This window comes from Polyodon spathula, chromosome 14 (genome assembly GCF_017654505.1).
Source record: "Polyodon spathula isolate WHYD16114869_AA chromosome 14, ASM1765450v1, whole genome shotgun sequence".
Taxonomy (NCBI): Eukaryota; Metazoa; Chordata; class Actinopteri; order Acipenseriformes; family Polyodontidae; genus Polyodon; species Polyodon spathula.
Window position 1 is genome coordinate 33,107,011 of NC_054547.1, and position 24,068 is coordinate 33,131,078.

Sequence of the window (24,068 nt, forward strand, 5' to 3'; positions counted from 1 at the left end):
GTTTGCTGACCATCACCAAAGCAATGGTAGCCCTTAGCAACACCCACCCATGCAGGTTCCTAGGTCTTTCAATCTATCTTCACCTTGAGTCTTTTCAGAGTGCAGTAAATGAAATGAGTATTCAAAACTACATCATAGCACTGGATCTGAAAAAAGAACCAGGAATGTTTGGGGAAGTAAATATTGAGCTCCCTTTGTTTGCATGCATTTCAGCTTCTAGGCTGTGTGTGAAATGGGTGTTAATTAAATTGTGAGGAGCAAGGAGATGGATTTTTTTCCTTGGCTAAGCTGCCTTGCAGGGCACTCTGAGTTTGGCTGATAACAGTAAAGAGCTTGATTTGCTGTTTCTTTCCACTTCACAGCTCCTGCTCTGATTAGCTGCCATCAAACAGAACATTTGCAGAAATCAGAAAGAGTCAGTAAAGGTTCTGGTAACAGTGCAGGGTTTGGGTCTTCTTTAAATAACAGATTCAAGTAAAGATCAGTTGAAGCTTATAGCAAAATATAATATACCAAAAAAACAGATATTGTTTATGTATTGCACATTGCCATTGAATTTGAAGTGTTATTGCAGTATTATTTCAGATGCTGCTTGTCAAATTTAAAATAACAACAAAACACATCTCTGTCATGTTTACCTGCAAGTAGTTTTATTATTATATACAAAAACACACTCACAAATATGATCTCACACACTCAAACACATACACCAAAACTTGAATGCACCAGTTTATTAAGACTAATGTTTAAATTTAGCAGAGTTGAGTTGTTTAACAGGTACGGATGGTTTATTCAAATAACGCCATGGCCAGCTAATTAAAATAGGACTCTCTAACATTTTACATATATTTTGAGTGTTAAATGCACCATGTACAGTACAAGCAACTCACATGTGCACAAATAATCCTTTAAACAGTGGTGGGGGTGTTGAGATCCCTTGGAACATGAGTGAGCTGCTCTGGTCATGGAGGGCTAGTTAAACTGGTAAAATTAAATAACTGCTTTGGAACCTGACTAGAGGTATAATTGGTTCAATTAAACAATTAGGAAAATGGCTGGAACAAAGAAATGGTCTGAAAGCACCAGAGTGGCTAATCCATACCCTATAGGCTAATAGACGAGCTGTTAGGTGCTGAGCTGAAATATATTATATATATATATATATATATATATAATATATATATTATATATATATTATATATATATATATATTATTATATATATATGTGTGTGTGTGTGTGTGTGTGTGTGTGTGTGTCTGTGTGTAATGTGTTATATAACAGATTACAAAAGGCTCAATGACATACACTTGCAGACTATTATTGGTACAATCCCTGTATTACTGATATCAGTCTAAGTTTATTTTGATGCGTCCCAATTCTCACACCTGTAGCAATGCAATAGTTTTTTTTTTACAAATGTTATGCAATGCAAAACTTTGGAAAACGCTTCTTCGGATTCATGTATTTCAGTTCAGAAGCCGGTTGTTGTTGGAAAGATGGAAAACGCGAGTCACTGGCATTTGTGAATGCAGAGTGTGTGCTGTGAGCAACGGCTCACTTTCATTGTAATATTAAAGCCTGGTGATTCATGGAGTGGAGCTTGTGTGTCAATCATATTAATCTAACTCACTTTACCCTTTCGTGGACTGGTAAGAAAGAAATATAAAGATTTCAGAGGATCTACAATGTAACCAATTAACTACCACTATAGAAACACCCACCCCCATTCCCACCTGGCTGTAGAAAGCAAACAAATCCAGCTGCTGCAGCCTGTCATGTTATTGTGACAAAGCAAGGAGAAGCATTAATAATATTAAGCTTGCTACAATCACTAAAATGTATGTTCATAGCATTCTTCCTTTCTCTTTGTGTTAACAAGTGTTGAAATGTATCCTTCCATACCAATGTATCCAATCCACACAAAGGAGAATGGAGGTTAGTTTCCCCCTGCAGTGAATTAAAGGGACACTGCTGATAAACCTTTCTCATTACAGACAAAGAGCTATATTCACTAAACATGTACCACTGTACTAAGGTTACCCTGTAAAAATGCAAAGCAAATACAGAATTCCACAGAGACTGTGAGTCGAGAGCAGTTTTTCAACCCCAATTCCTTTTTAAAATCAATTTCCAATTCCAATTCCAATTCCAAGTCCTTCGAAAGAAATCATAATTGTTCAACTGCTTTCGTTTTAAGACAATTTAATTGACTAAGAGCATTTAAGTAAATGGTTGCCACTGTGTGAATAGCTAATTTTAACTGCTAATAACAATTTTGCTCAATGACGTGTTGGAACACTGCATTGTCCTGCGGGTCACAAACAAAACAGGAATACAAGAAAATAAGCTGCAGCGTTCCAGGAATAACCCCTCTTTCGTCAGGCCTGTCATCCCGGGAGAGCTCTGCTGATGAGAGAGAGCCAACAGCCACTTGCATTATTGAAAAACGAGTTTCCAGCGTTTGGTGATTAAGTGCTTATTGGGAACTGCTTCACAAGCTCTCTAACGCAGGGAGGCTAGCTCTGGTCCTGGAGTGATTTCCTTCCTTGGTTTAATAGGCACAATTATATGATGAAGGGCTGTATGACCTGATCAGGGGTTTAATGAGTTAAATTTAATAAGAACACCTGGACTGAAATGCTGAGGCTGATGGCTGCTGCTCTGACATAGCAAGCATTCCTATTGTGTATTTGACTACAGTTTGAAATATCATGTCTTGACTTGGGTGGTTCAGTTGATAAAAGAAAAATCCCTTTACATCCCTCCCAGATCAGTAATGACTGAAAAACATGTCAATTCGTCAAGTCTTAGTGATCTATACATAATCTACTGGATCTGTCTACAGTCTTATCTGAATCCACATCTGGTACTGAAGCCAACACTGAAGCGACCAGCGTATAATAACATTACCCTCCCAAGGGCGAGGGCTGCAATACTTCGCCATCATCATTCCAATTGCAAGCTTCATTAAGTTCATGCAAATAAAGAGGTATGACTTGTAGGAAAGGGCTCAATGTTTCATGACAGAACTGCATTATGGAACGCTGCTGCTACAAACCACAGGCTGGCGTACAATATTGTTTGGTACACGTTTGGTGCAGATGGTGCATGAAATGCTGCTCTGTCAGAACCAGAATACTGGGTCCTAACTACACCATCAGAGAGGAAACAGCACCTCCAAAGAACCACAGAGGACCCTTTCACAGCACAATAGAATCAAACCGCATTGGAAGGGGTTTGCACTATGGTAGAATATGTGTTTCGTGTTGTGAATTACAATTGCAGTCACCTCTGCTTGACTGCAGACATATCGAGGCCCCATTTCTTATTCACAGTGCCATCTGGTGGCATCCTCATGCTCAAGGTTTTTTTTTTTTTTTTTTTTTTAACTTCATTCAGTTTCTAGTATTCATAAGCTCTGACACAGCCCTTGCAGTCTTCACCTGGTTTAAGTGACAAGACACATAAACAAAAAGGAAACCGTGCAGCAGAAAATAGAAAATACAGTTGTATTAATAAAGAAAATCCAATAGGCACTGTAGAAAAATGTAAAATAAAAAGGATTTTAGAATATTCATGGTTCATGGCAAACGAATGGTGGGTTACAGCATTTACCTTTTCAGTAATGTTGTTAAGAATGTGTTATATTCATTGGTGGGATAGGTTTGTGTGATTTGTTATTTATATAATCACAGTTGCTGTGGGATCGCCCATAGGATTTATATGAAATTCCAATGAGAAATAGCAACCTTGACAGACAATCAGAGAGGAAATGTGATGTGTCACAGGCACTGCTGGATTGTGCTAGCTTGATACAGGCCTAGGCTTAATCTGAAGTGGCCTGTTTCCTATGATTTCACACATTCCAAAAAAAATATCTTTAAAGGATCTGCAAAAAAATAAATTAGAAAATTGGAGAAACTAAAAATAAATATTTCTGAAACAAACATCAACTGCAGTACAGTGATTGTTTACTAAATACGGCACAAAGGGTACATTGACATTATTTACACTTATAAGTAGTGATGGATCTTCTTTTCTGGCTGTCTATCCTTTGTGATGCCCCTTTCCCTCCCCTTCCTATGCAACTGTACATCAAAGCTTACAAGAGAAATGTGTTTATCATGTTCCACTGGCCAAGTGCCAAGCTAATCTGACAATACAACTCCTTTAGTTATCGGTCAGGGAATCATCTTTATCTGACTTAAATTAACATTACATACAGCAATTCATTATGCTTTTGGAGTATTCTTAAATATCTATTAAACATGTTAGATGAAACTATTGTACTATCTCTTACCTGTCACAGAACATCAAATATTTAAGACCTGAGCAGGTCATTTTGACAAACAGCCGAACAAACTGGTCAGAATTATCCAATGTGGTATCCAAGTTACCATTTCAAACTACACCCAGGAGTGGCTACGTAAGCCTAACTGAAGAAAGGTGAATGAAAACTTATTATCTGGCGGGATTATTATCTTGCAAGGCTGCTACCAGAGTTTGTGTAGACACAGATAGAGATTGCTGTCATTGAGTGAAAGGGAATAGCAGGGTCATCCGTCTTACACTGGCAGTCAGTATTATGCAACTATAATAGATAACTTACTAATAATAGATAACTTTTTCATGTGACAGGGATACTTTTCATTATTTAATGACATCATGTGATGGGTAAAAACACCAGAGACTGTATGTAGAGCAACTCATTAGGGGTTGGGAGGGGGCTGGTTTTCAAAGTCTGGGATTCTGTGTAGCGTTTCTGCGGGTAGACCTCGATGCATCCTGCCTCTAGTCTAAGTGGCGGCGTGGATCAGTCAATAACAAGTCCCTGGCTTTTGTTGTTATCTTTTGTTTGTAGTGAATGAAAGTAGGCAATGATTTATTGAGCTTGGACACTGAACAGCACTTTTTCAACTTCAAGTTGCTAAACTATACATCCCCCAACCCACCCACAGTTCTCACAAGTAGCAAGTTGGCCTAACACCTTGGATATGCCAGGACACAAGAATCTACAATATATAGGAAGGTCTCTTGAGGTGTCATCAGTCAATAATCTTCCAGAGCCTACAACAGAATCTGCAGTTTTGTAAACTACAGAGTCCTCCACCATGCTTACATGCTTGAGTTTGTTGGCTACATTGCTGGCTTAACTACACTGAGGTACAGATAATACAAGGAATGAACATCAGAGCCTTTATTCTTGTAATATGCTGAAACAGTCTATCAGTTCCTCCGTTCCAGCAGGAAACTTGTCAGTTGTTAATGCAATTTCCATTCCCCTCCAGTGACTTGGCTGTGTGCTCCAAATAAATTGAACTTACCCAACTAACTCATACAGCTTAGTGTTTTGACACAAAGCTTTAGCTCAAGCAAGTGTGTTTTTTTTTTTTTTTTTTACAGTCTGTTTCGACAATATTTTCTTGTTTTATTTCCTGTTTTGATCCCAGTCTTTTCTGTAATACAAACCTCAGCTTTCATTATATTCTTAAAGAGTATACACTGAATGCTTCTACTGAAGCTACCTTTATAAAAACGAAAGTAATACTGTAGAATGACACCCTTCAGCTTGTTTGTGGATCTTCAGAAACCTGTTTTGTAACTGTAACGAAACATCATGAAATCGTAGAGAAAAGGGGCTCCTGTTTAAGAAATGCTGGCAGAGCGGCAGCTGATGAATTTTGTCTGGTTGTATTGAAGCCAGTTCTCTCAGGCTGCAGCGAGCCCAGAAGGGCGCATTGCTATTCACCCCACAGCTGCTCTCATGACCTTCAGGCTCAAACCAGGATTGAAAGGGACAGCACACGGGGCCAGGCTCTTAAACAAAGACTCGGCTCACATGCCTTGCAGTGTGACTTTTCTGTTATATACAAGAAGGAGAAAACAATAGATACAGACCCCTTTATTTCATCCATGGGAAGCTGTGGTTTTAATGACGCTTCACCACGTTCCAATACTCTTAGTTGTGTTTGGGTCCAGGTAAGGATATAGTAAAGTTGACACAGATTGAAACATCCATCTACAAACCTGAATATTAGACAGCTGCTATTATTATTATTATTATTATTATTATTATTATTATTATTATTATTATTATTATTATTATTATTATCATTATCATTATTATCATTATGCTAAAACAAACAAGTGCCTATACTGTGTTGCCCAGCAAGCTTAAATGGTACTTGTAACTATAGAGACCACTTAATTGAAGTGGTTGGACACTAGAGACCATTTCTCCTCTTAGTTCACTGGGGGATGTGGACGAGGGAATCTAGGGAATTCTAATACTGTGAATTTATTTTTCTCAGCAATGCAACAGAGCTCTCCCACAGCTCATTGACTCTTCTTACTCCTACCTCAAACAAAGTGAATGAGTGGATTTGTGTGAATACTCACTTATGGTGCAGGAAGCTGATGGACGCCAGTTTATAGCTTAAGCCAGAGATCCTGTTGCTCTTGGAGCCTGCAGAGTGCTAAAGCAATCAGACAGAAACCGTCAGAGAGCACAAAGCCTATAACTGCAGGCTGATAGTTTGGTAACCTAGGATACGCCATGCAGATTTATCTTCCTATTGATTTAGAGCATACTCAAAATTAATCTATCATCACACATTTACCCATATAAAACAACCTGTAGGCCATTATTTTAGTGGAAAAAATGAGTATAGTAGTTAGATAACTTCTCTTTAATTTTGTAATGCTTTAAAATAATATACTTGAATGTCTAAGCTATGCTTTATCCTTCATACTTTGTGCGTTGTTTTAATCTGGATTATTTTATCAGGAACTCTTTTGAGAACTCAAACTATAGCAATAACAGCTCGCATCCTCCTAGTGAAGGAGATGATATGACAGCTCATCTATATGGGGGCATGCATTCCAGGGAAAACTAAATTGATCCTCCTAGTGAAGGAGATGGTATGACAGCTCATCGATATGGGGGCATGCATTCCAGGGAAAACTAAATTGATCCTCCTAGTGAAGGAGATGGTATGACAGCTCATCGATATGGGGGCATGCATTCCAGGGAAAACTAACTTGCTTTCCTAAGGCCTTCTTTGAGGGCTCACAATTGCAGCAGTCTCAAGATACCAAAATGGTGATCTGAGCTTCCAGTCAAGCTCATACAGCAGTGACTTCAGCCAGCACCTCTCCTTCTGTGTATCACTGTGCACGAGGTCAACAGAGAGCAACTGTAAATGCGCCCCTCAGTTGCTCTGCTTCTGCCTCTTCCAGCAGGAGTCTGTCATAGGAGCCCTCCAGGGAATATGCAGGGGAAATGGAGCTATCAACATGGATGTTGTACGTTGTATGCACTTTCAGAACAGATGACAATTATCTAAAGAGATCTCATTGATGAGGTAACATTTTTATTTCCATGTGTGTAATGGGTAAGGAACCAGGGTTAATTAAGGGACTTTAGACATTACAATATTCTTTCAAAACTGAATCCAGGTTAGTTCCAAGTGTGATAAAAACAGAAGGGTCACATGCAGTTAATGCAAAATATTTGGCTTTGGTTGAAAGACCAGGTCGGAGTCTTTTTTTTTTTTTGGAATAACAAAAAGTTTCCAAAGTCCAAACACTAGTCCTGCTGAGATAGCTTCATCATAACTCAATTTTGGTTTTCTCACTGCCTCTCAGGAAGCAGCTAAAGAAATCTTATAGAAAAAAAAATCTCTCATTTAATGACAGTTGAGTATATCATCCACACCTGGGCCCAGTTGACAAGCAGTAAAGAAAATGTCAGAAGTATTAACCTTGGACACTGGTGTAAAAAAAAAAAACGTAATGCTATAGCTCTGAGGTACATAGGAAACAGTGTTTTCTAATGGAATTAACAAGACAATAATTGGAACAATGGATTTTGAATCCCAGCACAGACAACGATACACCTTGTAACCTTGGGCAAGTCAATCTTTCTCTTTAGTGCTTTGGTCGTGCTAGATTTGCATTTCCTCTGTGCTGTTTTTTTTTAAATGGTTAAAGCTAATGTAATAAGTCCCTAAATCATGTAGTGGATCATCGTGTATTATCATTTTTATTTTATTTTTTATTTTTTTTATTTGCATGTCTTTTTAACTGTAACCTCTTACTGTTTAATTTCCTAGGTCATTTCACCACAACAGATGAAAGCCTGTCTTTGACTGTAAAGTATATCATAAGACGATTTGGCTCAGGACTGGAAAGAAGCCTTCTTTAAGAGCTTTCTTTAACTTGACATGTTTATAAAATTAAAACATGTGTTTCTTTCAAAACCCCATATGGGAGACCTATACAGTGAATTGAAGTGAGATTTATGGAAATATTTTGTCAGCTGCATAGACATAATGAAATGATCACTGTACAAACAATCTGCATCTTTAAATAGAATGTAATTCACATTGGCACTAGTATCTCTACTGCGTATGGGCCCAACTCTTTTTGAAATACACAAAATCAAGAATGTTTGATATGAGAAATGATGCTACTTCAGGCACTGAGGTGCTGCCCAGCAAAATCGAATCCTCCTTGTTATATGACTCATTCCAACCTTGTCTTTCGCTCGAATGGTAAATGACCATGAGCGTTTACAGCTGCAAATGTAGAAGCTCTGCAATGAGGCATAGTTTCCTTAAGAAACTTAAACGTGTAACAGAAAATGAAATTAAAGGTTTTTAAATGTATTTCATTTCTAGCACCAGCTGGAAATGATAGAAGACCTACTCACAGGAAAATAGAAATTTCAAGCCACAAACACCTTTTCCAGTTGGTACTTTCTTTCTTTTTGGATCAACAAGTTTAGTTTAAGCAAACATACATCCTTTACTTCCAATACTGTGGTTTTAGAATCAAATTGGGAGAGATACAGAGCTCTGGACCAATCTCTCGGGATGCCAGTGATAGGAGAAGTGTGCCCAAAATATGAGAATATAACACTTCACCCATGAGGCCAGCACGGGCAGATGGTGACCCATAGTTTGCAGTTTACAGTAGATCACTAGCGACTAGTGGAACTGTCACAATACAGTGAACGTGTTGTTGCCTGAAGCCTTGTCAATAAAGGTTTGATAGCTTGAAGGAAGTGGCTAAAGAGCTGATTGGACCATAAGAGTAAGACTAAATGATGTCTATTGCACATAGCGGGGAGGGGTTGCTGGTTTCATAACTTCCAGCAGGAGCAGGCATAATAGGATCCCCTGATGGGGATTCTATATCAGAATTATGACAGGTAATTATTTGCACCTTGTGCAGTGTCTGAACCATGGGGCACCACTTCACAGTGTATGACACCATGATTAATGTTAATAATAATAATAATAATAAAATAATAATAATAATAATAATAATAATACAAAAAAAAACGTCCAAACAATTTTCAGTTTGACAAGAAAGCCAATTATTACTATATAAAAAATTAAAGATTCATTTAGACACTGTCAACATTGTACAAATGAGATTTTAAAAAGGTCTGTGCTTTTGTATTTTGTCAGTGCTATGCCGCTTTTATGAAGTGAATTTGGAGATTCCGTGCTGGAAATAACAGTGATTGCTCAACCCAGATTGCAAGAATGAACAGGCACACAGCACAGGTTGCTCTCCTGCAATTTGAGTTGATTTTACCAATCAGGTCAAATATATTCGAACCTGACCAGCAAGATGCTCCTGCGCCCCTATGCTCTGTCTCCATTGCTACGTGCTCGTGCCTGTTGTGCTTGTTTGCCACAGATTAAAAAAAAAAAAAAACATGAACAACAAAACAGTACAGTAAACGCTTAAGATACACAACCCCCCTTCACTGCCCTCAGCATCCCGCCTTATTCACGTACAACTCAAGCTGGTTTTCCGTTGGCTCTGGTGAATGGCGGGGTCTTTTAAGCCCTCCCTTCATGCTCACGGCACACTGTTGCGGTACCCGCTGGTGTCCGCCAGAGGGCGCTCTGGTTCCGGTCTGCTGTTGCGCCATTCGATTGTGGAAAATACCACCAGATGGCGGTTTAGGATTGCTGCTCTACTGAAAGGCGCGGTTCCGCTCGCAGTCCAATTTCCAATTAAAAACCTTTGCCGTTTTTCAAAATATTTTCTAAATTTTCAACGGGGGAGAGTTAAACGCTACAGTAATGAACGGGAAAGGTGAGTCGGTTTGGGTTTTTGAGTTTTTCTGAGGGGCGAAAATAAGGGAGCGCAGATTAAAGATGGAGGACGGAGAGGGAGAGACAGTGCAGGTGGGGGATGGGAGCGGCTGAAGGGGGGAATGTGCTTTATTTTACTTGCTTGCGTTATTAAAGGTTTTACATTCTTTCTCGCCGTGTCTAACCGTACAGAAATGACACAGTAACAAGGTGCTTTCGGTGGCCTTCCTGTTGTACACCCGTGTGTGTTTAATGTGTCTGTCTCATGCGCCCCGGTTTCTGGAAGGCAGGCAGGGGCTGCCTTCGATTTCAAAGCCAGTCTCGCAGGAGCCCTTTTGTGCTGTTGTTTTGCACTGGAGTGGTAATTTCTTTATAGTGTGTACTGTGCATTTTATTGAGTTATTGTATAATAAAGTATAGGGCGGTTGATTAACTGTGTGCAGCTGTTTTGTGAATTAAACAAACAACAACAAAAAACTTTATAGGGAAAAGTATGCTTGTGTGTTTTATTTATTTATAATCAATATACTGTCCGTGGTGAAAAAAATCAGCCTCCTGCTCATTGCACGTCTATTGATTTGTACGTTGACTCAATATCACGACATGATGATGATGGTTTAGCCTTTTGGTTTTAGAATTGGTCCGCATTTATTGAAAATTAGCGGTAAAATGCGCGAATAAAAAAAAAATCTTAGAAGGGGGAGGGGGATCATATATCAACAACATATTGTCACACGCTTAACGTTTCGCAGTGTGTTGTTGTTTGGGTTACTGTCTAATATTAACATAGAAACGTATATTTATTTCGGTGATGCTGGAGGGGAGTACACATTTGTTTTTATCACAGTAACGCGCGGTGGTCCTGTCTCCACCTACCTTCCAAGTTATGACGCTGTCATTAATTCGGCAAATCAAAACTCTCATCTTTGTACTGATACCACTTATAACAATGCAGTGTATATGCAAAATCACCCACATTACCCCCATACTAATGGGGCATGTCTCCTAGGTATTGAGATCATGCACAGTTGAAAATAACCAGCAGGCAAGATAATGTTCCATCAGACATGTAAAAGGGCTCGCAGATGGGGCGGGGGAGGGGACGGTCAGTGTTAAGTGTCACGACACAGAAGATGTTTTATATTACTTGCTGTTTTAAACTGATTCTTTTGATAGTGATTTAGTAAGGAGAAATCCACCAGTATAGTGCTTGCATACATGTTGCATGAATATATGCAGTGCATTGCTTGTTTGATCTCCTATTAACTTTGAATGTACTCATTTTAGTAAAAGAGCTCACAGTAGCTTGTTTACTATTTTTGGAAGAATATTGTAATAGTGGGAGTTTGTGGCATCCACAATTAAATTCCAAAACACCTGAACAGTGGAATTGCTAAAGGTCCAAGCTGATCTTCAATGCTTAGGTGTTTTTTTGGTTTTTTTTTTTGTAAGGTCTGACAGTACAATGGCCTGGAAAAACAACCATGTCCTTGATAAGTCTGCCTTTTACATGAAAAACAAAAACCAAACCAAATGCAGCATAAGGAGTGATTGTTGTAACGCCAGCTTTTGGAGACTTTGGAATTCAATGTTGTGGCTATTGTTTGTGTGTTTTATTTTATGTTGGCCTTCAGGAAATACTATTTTATTTCCTATAAAATGAGATATTGCGCAAATTCTCTTTTTTGATAATTTATTTTAAAGTCTATGGTGTGATGTTTTAGTTCTGTACTACATACCTGCAGTAGAAGCTGAGGCATGGTGCACTAGAGGATGATTCCTGAGCCTTGAAGGCTTGTATTACCCAAGCATTAGAGTGATGTCCCCATTTTAATGCTCCAGTTACAATGACGTATATATTTTTTTGTTTTCTTTACCTCAAGAGGTTGTAGGAATAAGAACTGAAAATAAATATTGAAATGACAACATTTTAGATCCGTTAATGCATCTGTTGATTTAATGATTTCACAAAAAAAGTACTCATTTACAGTGGGAGTCACACCGTGTTGTTTCATGCAAGATTAATCTATTTATAATTTGACAGTAAATCGGAAGGAGGGATATCAGCTCTTGGGTGAATCTGGGTTATTGAAAAGCAGTCCAGTAAGATGCATGCTCATTTTTTTCACTCCATTTTTTTATCAGTAGTTGAGAGTACGTACCCCTTCATAGTTAGGTGGCAGACACAGGATTAAGTGTCTGTCCCAATTTGTAAGAGTTATTTGAAGTATTGTTACCTAGTATTGTTATTCATACAACATTGGTGTTATTGTTTTTGTTTGCCCATTGTTGTAATTCCGTTTTTGTAAAATGTTACAACTGCTTTTTTGTTGTCGTTCAAATGATTTTTGATGTAGTGTTCATTTGCATTAGCATTGTATTGCATTTGGATACCCTGATAATTCAGTGTTTTCCAAAATGTTTAAAATCTGAAAATGGAAAGCCCCAGTCTTTAAATGCAAAGGACTTTTTTTGTGTCTTTTTTTTTTTTTTTTTTTTTTTTCTTACAATGTGGAAGGAGGAGTCAATAACTGTGATGCACCAAACCAATGCTATTGGGGAAACAAATCCGTGGGTCAATGTTTTCTCAATAACTGAATATCACAGTTTTGCTATTTTCATTAAGGGTGTTATATTAAGTGTATATATCTCTAATGGAGACTCAAGGATTTGTGTCCAATACTCGGCCATCCAGGCTTTGAGTCAAGAAAACAACTTGTATTAGAAAGCCTCTTTTAACCCATAACCCAATGTGTAATAAATTAATTTAAACAATTCATCCACACCAGTGATAGCAGAATGATTGGTTTCTTTCTGGCATGCATGCTAAGAAATACATTCCATGTTGGTCCCATTATTGATCTGTTAAACCTTCATATCCAGTGGAGGCTGGCCCTAGCCCTTTTTCTTGTCTTTTCCTATGAATGACTTGTGCAGGTAAAGTGCGTGTACACTGCAACTTGGTTTAAAGTGTGCAATGTCATGGTTTACAATAATATACACACGTCTACTGTAATTGCAGCCTAGCACAAAGCATTGTTAAAATGTATTATTGTTTTACCAAACAATATTGATCTTTACAAGTCCTTTTGTGCTGTCTTCAAAGTGAAAAATACAGCCTTGATTTGAGGGTAATACCAGTAAAATGAATTGTGCAAGTTCTAGAGTCTTGCTTTTGTGGATTCACTTCACGGGTAATTTTATTGGATATATTTTATTGAGGCTTTCACTTGTTCCCAGTATTTGATTATATTGTTATGAATATCATTAATCCTAGTAATAATGTAAACTGGATTCAAAACAGTTCTCTTGGTATAGGGCAAATGAATTGTGGATGGCAAATGGAACATACATCTAACCACTCTGGACAGCATTGAATGCAAATTGATTAGCCTTTTCAACAAGAATTGTCTCCAGCATGTAATATACTGAATTGGCTTCGCTATGCTGTAATGGTGTACATGAATTTATGATCGACTCCTACATTTTGATACAGAATTCTACTTGCACATCTGCCATTTATATGGGGAAGGCTGATTTGTGCTTTGATCTTCTAAATAAATGCAGTGTATATGATTGTCTGCGGCTGGTGTGAACATAGTCATAGCTGACTGGTTTTGAACTACCCTCTTTGCATGTGATAAAACCCTGGAGGCTGTTTGTAGGGCAGGGCTGTTATCAGTTCACTGTTGCCAAGATACTTTGCATGGGGGGGAAATACTTTAATCAGCACCAACACAAAGGAAAGTATTTCTGTGGCTTAAGAGACTGACAGTAAAACCTGCTTATTCAGAGACCAGGCACAGTTTTACAAGCGTTTGCTTTTTCCTGGGGAATGAGACATGCTCCAGATTTTTAAATTATTTCATATTTAAGATTAATTTAAATTTCTGCTTGGGGACTAACCCAGTTCTTTCTTTGCAACTGTATCCAGCAAGACTTGCAAATGTTAACAACTTATTTGACTGCAAAAGTCTAGTAACACCTCAAACCTTGGGTGTGAGTGTATGTGTTAATCATTGTGGAATTAATTGTGACCAAAATGTGTTGGAAGATTTTTTCCAAGCATAGTTTCTGACTTGACTAGATTTGAAAACAATACATAGTTACTGGAATTTACAGAGGCACAAAATCCGTCTCCTTATTTGCTCTGTAAACCAGGAAATTTCTATTTCAATAATGAAGATATCAATAGCCCCCTTCAATTCAGAAAGAGGCTTTTTTGAATATTATCAGCACACATTTAATGGAATCAATGTTTAATATTTTCTTCTGGTAATGGCTTCTATTTTTGTACAGGCAGGAGTGATTTATAATATTATGTACAACATTTCAGTTCAGTAAATTATGGGCATAGTTTGTCATTTGACACTGTAGGAATGATTTGTTCATTACCTGCTCTATGATTCAGTGCGATATTCTGTATTTTAATACTCAGTTTAAGTCTCTTGGCTTGAATGAATGATATGGTTGTTGTCTGCTTCCAAACAGAAGCAGCATTTAACTGGCTTCTTTTTAAAATTATTTAAAGCCAGGACCATAAACAATGGAAATATCAACAAAAGTATCATAGCAATAACTACAGGGTGCAGCAGACTCTGAAGCTACTATAACATCCTTGACTAGTGTTTTGTATTTTATGGACCCTCGTTCGCTCTGTGGCCTGTAGTTGTCGTCTAAATGTTTAGCTCCACCTTGCTTGGTTGCTTCAACTCTACAACACCTGTCACAGACAGTGCAATTTAAATTGAGCTTTTAAAGATTTTCCTTTTGTTCAGCTTAGAAAAGCATCCCATTTAAAGCTGGATGATCATTCCTGCTGTGTAAAAGTAGTGTTTTTTCTGCACTGGCGTTTCAGGTTTACTTTCTGTTCATAATGCACCAACCCTATGCTTCCTCTAAGACTCATTTAGTTAGCCACTGATGCTAAAGCAACTTAAGCTTTTCCAGTGTGGCAAAAAAATATTAAGCCACTTAACAGTACTGTAAACAAGTTAAATGTACTGTTTCACAAGGCAAAAAGGTGTGCATTTTCTTTGAAAACATGTAGCTATTTAAATGCCAGACCCTACCCTTTACAATAAATATACGGTATATTTAAAGTGCACTATAACCCTCTTTCCCATTTTTAATAAATGCCAAACTTAGTCCCACATGAAAAAACATCATTACATATTTCCTAAATTCTGAAATAGGTTTGCAGAGATATTCCTGTACTGCATAATCCTTTTACGTTATTTTGACTGACACGGTTCTCTTTCCACTGCAGGACAGTGCTATTAGTGTATGTTAATATTAGGATTGTACATCCTCTACTGTTTATTTGTTTATTTATTTATTATGATGTTCTTTTACTTGGGACTACTGACAGTAATATTGCACAGATTCTGACATTAAAACTCAATATATCATAGTGAGACGAATCATTCTTTTTAAAATAATAAATGTTTATTTTATTAAGTTGTTCCTCTTTCAAATCCACTTTGTTAGTTGTGATCTTTTGATGCTGTGTGTTCTTTTGGGACCAATGGGTATGTTTGAAACCATGACTGCTTCACCTCCCTGTGACTCACGGTCATATTTTAGTTGTGTGTACATGGTTGGTATTCCTTGGGCTACATCTTTCGGAACATGATTCAGATAATTTTGCGTAAATAAAAAAAAATTAATAAATAAGTGGCAAATTTTTCTGTTTTTGGATGCCATTTTAAAAAAAAAAAAAATAATAATAATAATAATTTTGCAAGCAGCGCCGTCCGCTGCTGACTGTTTCTAATGAACAACCTCTGTCCCCCCACCAAACATACATACATTTTACGTGAACAAGCTGAAGGGCTTTCATTGGGTGAAATTAAATCAGACTAAACAGTCTGATTCACCTACCAGAACACTTTGAAAATAATTGTGCTGGCAGTCTTATCAAAGACTTCACCACCATGACGATCTTGGTGAAAAATAGTTGAGCCACAAGGGAAAACTTTTAGCTTGTGGCGAGCAGTTAGTGGGAATGTAGCCAACCTAATGCTAGATGTCAGTTACATTAAAAGCGTAGTTGCTTTGTCCATCTGTCCACCTGAGTGCTGGTGTTGTATAGGAAAATAGCTTTCCCAATGTTTTTCCTAGCAGTGGACTGTAATAAACAGTTTAATAAAATATACCCCCATTTCTATCACAATTAACCACATTGACGCCCACCAAAAAGTTTCTTATAACACAAATATATTGTGGCTGCAGACACCTTTTATTAATATTGTATGTAATCTTCACTGAGTTAATTTAATAGTCTTTTTTTAATCTAATTGCTAGTTTTCTTTTAAATTATCTGCCTTTTAAAAAAAAAAAAAATTCTATTTAACTGAGACTGTTCATACTGTGCTCTCCAGACAATCACAGAGCCTTGCATGTAGTTATTCACTTGCAAATCAAGGCCCAGTTGTTGGCTTGCATAGCCCTGGTATCCCTCCTTGGTTTAATTTAAGAACAATTTATTTGCTCATCAGTTGTTAGAATGGCGCTGATCATTATTCATTTTTCAGGTTAATTTTTTTTTTTTTGCGTATTAACATGATGCCTGTTATGCCCTTGTACGGTAAATTGAATAGGTAGGATGTTTTGTAAGAGATCCGTGATTTTGCTTTGCAATTGGTTAACAGCAAAAAGCGATTTGCTTCCCAGTTTAATGGTGTACCTGTTCCCAGCTTGATCTTTTAATTCAATTCACAAATTGGTGTAGGCAGAAAGATATTCTACTCTTCTGCCTGGATACGTGCGAGAGGAGGGTGTTGAAGTACCTCCTGTTTTGCAGTGCTGGAGTGTTTGCTTTTAAAACATTGTAATGTTAAAGAATGATTGTGTAATAGCCCAGTGAGTATATTTTCAGTAGAACTACAGCCTCTGTAAAGCATCAATTTATAGAAGGCATTTACAGGATAGTCCAACTGAGGTATGAGTCTCTCTTTCTAAACACAGTCACTGTTAAACAAATAAAAACAGGGCTCTAATGTTCTACTTCTGATCTGGTGGCAGCATTTAGATCTATAGATCTGTTGTCAGTTGTTTCTTTTCTAGTATATTAGGCTAACCTCAGGGATCATACAATGAATCCAAATAAAAAGGTAGAGGAAGAGGGGTTGCCCCCTCTCCCCCCCACAAAAAAAAATTGTCATTTCACAATTTTGAGCATTCACAAATTGTACTCGAATTAGTCACTTGGTCCGTGTATGTACGATGTCCACAAATAATAGAAATATTATGTTTGTCTAAATATTTACTATGTAGGCAAAAGCATTTACCAATGTCTGCCCCATTTGAGAAACCCAAAAGTATTTCCCCACTGCACGCAAGAGTACACATTTAACAAGTATTCGGTTAAACGCTTTATTAAAGTAAGTTGATAAAATTTCGACATTTAAGTGGTGTGTACTTTGGCAGGATATGTTTAGTGTTTTTGCTTTCAGTTTCGGCTGCTGTCGGAACCCTTCTGCAAGGTAATATTTAATAGCTTACAAGAACAGTGGTGGCCATGTAGCACACATACCATCCTCCAACACAAGGACAGCTGTGGGGGTCTCTACTAATCATTGCATTTCACTGATTGATTTTACATTAAAAGTGATGTAAATGTGTGTTAGGGGGATGGGATGGGAGTATTTCAGTTGCTGTAGTGGCAACAATGCCAGCTGACTTATCTTGGCAAGCTGCTCGAGAGTGTTGTCTGCAGTCAGGCCAGCTCTTTATAAAACCTGTTTAAAATATTCATATCATATTCCCTTTGTTTGTTGCAGTCAGGACCGAGTAATTAACAGAATAATCAATTATGCCTCTCTTTCCACTGTACAACTGTGCTGCGCCAGGGCTGTACCGAGCCCTCACGGTGCAATTAAGGGGAGCCTGGGTTGTTTTTCTGTGCTACTGACGTCACACTCAACGAAAGGTAGTTATGAATTATAGTTAAGTTTGCCAAAAGATGTGCAAGCAAATGGTGTTCAAACATTAAGACCAACAGTACAACTCTATGTTGTAGCACTGTATTTTATAAATATATTTAAGAATATCTTTTTTTTTTTTTTTTTTTTTTTTTTTTTTTTTATAATACAAATTCTACTGATTTTATATCAACTTGCTAAGATACCATACCTCGCCCACTACAGCATGATAAACAGAACGCACAATAAATCGCCATGTTGACCGAGAATAAAACCCGCCCCGGTGTCCCTTTTTGTTGCATCAATTAGAAAAGCTACTTGGAGGCAGTTGCCAAACCCCTTCCTTTTTAGAATAGACGCCCTTACTCTGGCTCCACTGCAGTCGGATATGCGACAGACTGATTGTACATGATAAATTACTAAAATGAATACATAAAAAGAAATAAGCGTTTGGTGAAATTTGTCGCATGAGCTATTATACATCTAGCGTATTCAACGTTTAGCCACTTTTGGAGTTTTAAACATTTAAAATTCTCATCCCTAATGTTAAGGATTTCACAAGAAATGGGGAATGTACACAGAGGGAAGAGAACTGTTTATTCAATTCTACAGTAATCACGAGGACTAGGATATGCAGTAATAAAATAAGAAAAGACCATGTTTTTTTTTTCTTAGAGCCATATTCCATCTCTGACAATCTGTTACTGAATTGTTTGAGCGTACTGTGCTACGCTTTTGTCCCTCTCCCTTTTTTTAGCAGCAGCGCCCTGTGGATTTCATTACCTGAATCTGCTGTTCTTCAGCTTCATTAGTTCTGTCTTTAATTGCTTTACAACATACAGTACACTACATTTTGATCTATAAGCTTCTGTGCAGTGTGTATTTTTTCCCCTGTATTTGGGGGTTTGCATTGTACAGATTAATTTAGCTGTATTCAATATTACTCGCTTGTCTTCCAGTGTTCGGGTGTTTGCTTCGGTGCCAGTGATGGCAAACAATGATTAGCATGTCAAAGCTGAATCGTTAACATTTTATTGCAATGCTTGCCAAATCTAATGGATATCTATCATGTATTTTTGTTTTTCTTGAATGAGGGAAATTAACATTTCTAAACCCAAAGTTTGACAAGCTGTTTTGTTAAGTGTTTTGTTTGTCCAATCAAATGGCTAAGTAGCATGACTTTACAGTAGACCATAAACACTTCAAAATGTGGACCATTGTACACTTGTGTGTGTCTGTCTTTCAGACACAGCATGTTGATTCTCCTTTTGTCAAGCCCATGTCTAGAACACAGAGTTGTAATTAACTATGGGATTAACTGATCTTGTTTGAACTCTGAAGCAGTCTCTCCGTGAGATTCTATATTGTTGCACTAATGCAATCATAGTGTCGAAGGAGTTGTTGTTATAACAATGACGTGTTTATTTTTTATTTTATTTTAACTCCAAAGAATTTATAATTTGCTAACGGAGTCTATACAAAAAAAGCAAAACAAAACACAACACGCATTCTTATCAAATTCTCCATTGGCAGGCTTCATACAGTGCTCTCTGGGCCAGTACATAAGTATTGTGGAAACCTGTCTTAAAATAATGTACCATTTTGCTCAGTAGTCCAATATAAACTGCTAGATTTACGTTGGTGTGCTAGATAAAGCTGCACCTAGCTGGTAGCTATTTTTTTTTTATTTATTTTTTTTTATCATCAATCAAGAGCTTTATTCTGGAGTACATACCAGACTGTACCATTTTAACTTGCTGTTGGAAAGGGGTGTTTTAGTTTGTATTTAGCTTTAAAGTAAATGGTTGTAGGGGAATTTTGGATATTTTTTGTGCTTTGTTGGTTCATTTTATATTTCTTTCTGCTTAAGCATTGTGTTTATTTTGATTTATTCATTGCTAGTGGTACAATCTAAAGTGGTGTGTATGTGCAAGGCACTTAACATGCATGACATGTATTCCAGAAGGCAGGCATTGCCATGGCAACCCTATTGTAGGTCACAGTCTGCTCAATTGATGTGATTGGCTGACAGTAAAAAAAAAAAAAAATGCTTTAGATCAGTGAGTGAAAAGTAGCTAGACCAAAGGAAGCAATTATTTTAACTTTGATAGGACTGTCCTAATGATTCCTTTTGTAGTAAGATTTTTACAGTTTTATACCCCCAGACAGATTTTGAAGCAAGTGAAAGTAAGGCTTTTAGGTGTAGAGCTCTTTTGTTATTATTTTAGAGCTTTAAGACTCGGATTGAGTTGAAAGCAATTTGAAATCAATCATGTTAAGCCTCTTTCACACTGGCATGCTCTACCAGGGACAGGACCCACTGTCATGCGGGTCGGCTACGCAAATCCACACTGCTTTTGTTAAAGCAGGGTTGACCTGGGTGACAGACGCAAGTAAACAGTGCACATGTCAATGCCCCGGAAGCAGCTTGTTACCAAGCTTCGCTGGATTGAACAGTCGGCCCAAAAGTTGATTAGAGCAAACGTTTCTTCATCCCTGCTGCAATCTGGCTCATGGTGTGTCATAAGCAACAAAAATATGGCTAAACAGAATAAACAAAAACATTCCTTGTGGAAGTGAAACCTTCACTCAGGCGTGGCTGTTGTTGTCTGCCGTCATGCATTTTGTCTTGCTCAGCCTGGGTCAAAGCGTTTTGAATGACACATTCTGAGGTGGGTCACTGGAACCTGGGTTAAGCCGGGTACGACCCAGGTATGTCGTTTCACACTACGTGGGATTGTAACCCGTGTAGCCACAACCCGGGTCTGGACCCTGGTAGGAGTGCCAGTGTAAAAGGGGCTTTATTTTTCAGTGACAGCAGAGTGATAGCTGTGTCAGTTGAACTGGGACGCTTAACAATATATTTGGAATATGAACAGAGAATTAGATACAGCCCAGTTGTGCGATTGGCAGAAATGAGATAACAAGCTTCCATGCAAATGACGCATGGTAACATACAGAGAGAAATTCAATGCGATCCAAAGCCAACGGAAATACCTGATGGTACCGTGTCAGTTGTATTAGTTTTAATCACAACAGAACATATTGTCTTTCTTCATTTCGCATTATGATTGTCGCATGAAATACTGTCATCTGAGTTCCTGTAAGGGAGACGCATGTAAGCCTCCAAACTGGTGCGGACCAGATAGTTGATTGGGTTGATCAACCAGTGAGAGAAGGAAACTACACATCTGCCATCCCTACAGGCCATTTTTGTTGTTTTTGGTTGGTTGTAAGACTACACAATTAAAATTTAGATTTAATCAGCAATGGGTGTTAGTGAATTAATCTAGGATTGCAACATTCTAAAAATGGGTTAGCTTGAGGGGAACTGATATCTGTTGCCGCAAGATCCACTGCTCATGCCTTGTAGTGTTTTGGAATTACGCTTTTAATCGGGGGGGGGGTTTCAGTACCTTTACATTGTGGTCACCGGGATGCTTTCTCTGTTCATATAAATACAATATTAGTGCTTCAGTTGCAGTGTACTTTGCTTGCCTACGCAAATCTTCCTCCAGTGTTCGTGTTTGTATGATATTTGATATGTGTTGCAATCATCTAGACTACACTATAGGAAATGGTTTATATCAGAACTGATCAAGTGTTTTTATAGGTGGCCACCTTTCAGTTTTGATAATAGGCCTGCTGTACTTTTTTTGGGAGGGGGTGGGGGAGGGGCGACTGGTCAAACATGCATCTAGAAATGGTCATTTGGCATTATAAATAAGCTTTCAGCTTTTTTTTTTTTTTTTTTTTGCAAACATTTTCTCCATTTAATGCTAGCTTAATTGGCATAAAAAAACTCTAGCGACTGGGTAGAGATTGCATGCACATCAATAAGAACATTGTCCTGTTTTGAAATTAACAGACCTAGGGCCCTAATGAAATCTGTTTTTATTATTTTGAATTTTCAGATTTTATTTTTTCCTGACTCAGATTTTTTGGTTTTAAAAATCTGTAATTTGTTAGTTTGTTTTTTATAACCACAAGTGTTTGATACATTGACAGCAGTTACGTTAATTAAAATAAGCCTAAATATTTTTATTTATTCTAATTTAATTAATAAAGGCACTTAGTAATATCTCCCTGAGAACTATAGTGAGGCAGTCCGCTGCCATGTTTGTAGCCTACTTTTAAATTACTGTACGATTTCAGCTTGAGTGCCTTTTGAGTAAGATGACACGTACTAGAAAATAAGCAACACATTAAACTAAAAAAAAAAAGAATGAACTGAGACAAGCAGTCCATTTATCCTGCTTTTACACATGGTTTAATAGTAGGAAAGCTCTGAATGACTGTGTTAATGAGTTTGTCAGAGCTCTGTGCTTTACTAGACAGAATTAGGCACCCGAGGACATTACCACAAAATCAGTTTAAAACAAACAAAATTAGAATTTGTTTAAATGGATTTTGTGGTAATGTCCTTGGGTGTCTAATTCTGTGGGGTTTTTTTTTTCCCTCTAAAATACCGTGATTCTGTCGGTGTTCTCCACAACGCAGATTTCACAGGGCCCTATTTGTTTCCTTTTCTTACCTACTGATTTCAAAATCTGATTCCTTACATAATTCGTGAATAGAGATGCAATGCACCCAAATGGTTAAATCTGCTTCATTGTAGAGGCAGTGTCTCTTGAATTTTAAGAATCTCTTGCAGCAGCCTGTCTGGTTTTATTTCCAAGCCAGAAATGATTCCAAGGTCATTCTTGTGTGCATGTAATTGCTGTAATAACTCGCTGTGTCCTGTAATTGCAAGAATCTGTTATGGAACTGTCTGACTCCTTGTTGCCATAAGTGTTCTTTGTATGCATTTAACTCGTTCAATGCCAAGTTATTTTACAGAAAGACTAACCTTGAATTACAGTACTTGTTTCATTCTTAACCTGAAAAATGAATCTTAATTGGACAACTTGACTTGTTTCCCAAAAGGTAAAGGCCTCCTTTAAGAAAACCCAAATTACTTTGAAGCTTTTTTTTTATTATTTTTTTTTTTTTTTTTTTTTTTTATATAAACGGTCCTGCCAGAATGATTAGCGAGCATAGCTAAATTCCTCTGCTGCTTCCCATTTCATCATGCCCTTGGGCATCCTGGAAGAAGCGATATGGACAAAACAGCTACTTGTTTCCAACAAACTGACAACAGAAACAGAGCAAAAGTAAATTGCAAACATGTGTCGTTTAAGGTGTCTGCTAATGTTGAAAAGCAAGAAGAGAAAGGTCATCGTCAGCTGTTGCCCTGGGTAAGGGCGTCTGCTAATACATAAATAATAATAGTAAAAGTTAGAAAGCTGGAAGGCGTTAGATGTGGATTACATTACTGGAATGATAACAATGGCTAGCAGAGCTTTTTGTAGCATTTGTTATAATGGTTTTGGAACAGACGAGAAAGTGTCTACAGACAGAGCACAAGCATTTTGAATGGCTCAATATTTAAGTAATTTCAGCGTTCTGAGTGTGTGGAGTTAACTCAACTCAAGATGTTTTTCAGTTCCTGAGCCCAGTTCTAGAATTTCAGTTCTGTCCTTTCCTCTCTCCTTGCACATGTGGGCTCAGTGGGGTTTCACCAAGAATGGTTAGCAAAGTCCCATTAGAGATGGTTGAGTGATTTGTCAGGGGGTCAAAGATCTTAAACTTCTGACCCTATCAATATCACTCTTAACTTTCCCTTTTTGAGTGCAGGTTTCTACTTTTTAAATACCGTTCTGTGCCTTGGCAAAATAATTACTCATCATTGTTTTCTCAGTAGCACAGTGTTTGTAAGAACGCCTGAGCATGGCCACATGAAGCTCTGTCAAATAGGAAAACAAAAAGCAGGACTTATAGGTTATTGTGACTCCTGTGGTACTGTGCTGGTTGCAAAATGGTGATGTAATTGTCTGTTCTAAAGTCTCTTCAGCTTTGGAATTTACAGTTGAAGTGTGTTGCATTTTACTAAACAGTAAAATGTTATTCTTAAGTAGATTAATTGGTAGTTTGGAACAAACATTATTTATTTGTAATCTTGGAGGTGAGGTGGAAAAAAAAATAGC

General features: G+C 37.7%; 1 protein-coding gene across 1 annotated transcript in view; it reads left to right on the plus strand.

Moving 5' to 3' along the window:
- Positions 1-9,943: 9,943 nt before the first annotated feature.
- The window catches only part of LOC121326736 (cohesin subunit SA-1-like), a 34,828-nt gene continuing 20,703 nt past the window's right edge, over positions 9,944-24,068 (plus strand). The window contains exon 1 of the mRNA XM_041270169.1: positions 9,944-10,118. The gene's annotated coding sequence lies outside the window, so the exon portion shown is untranslated. The remainder of the gene's footprint in view (positions 10,119-24,068) is intronic.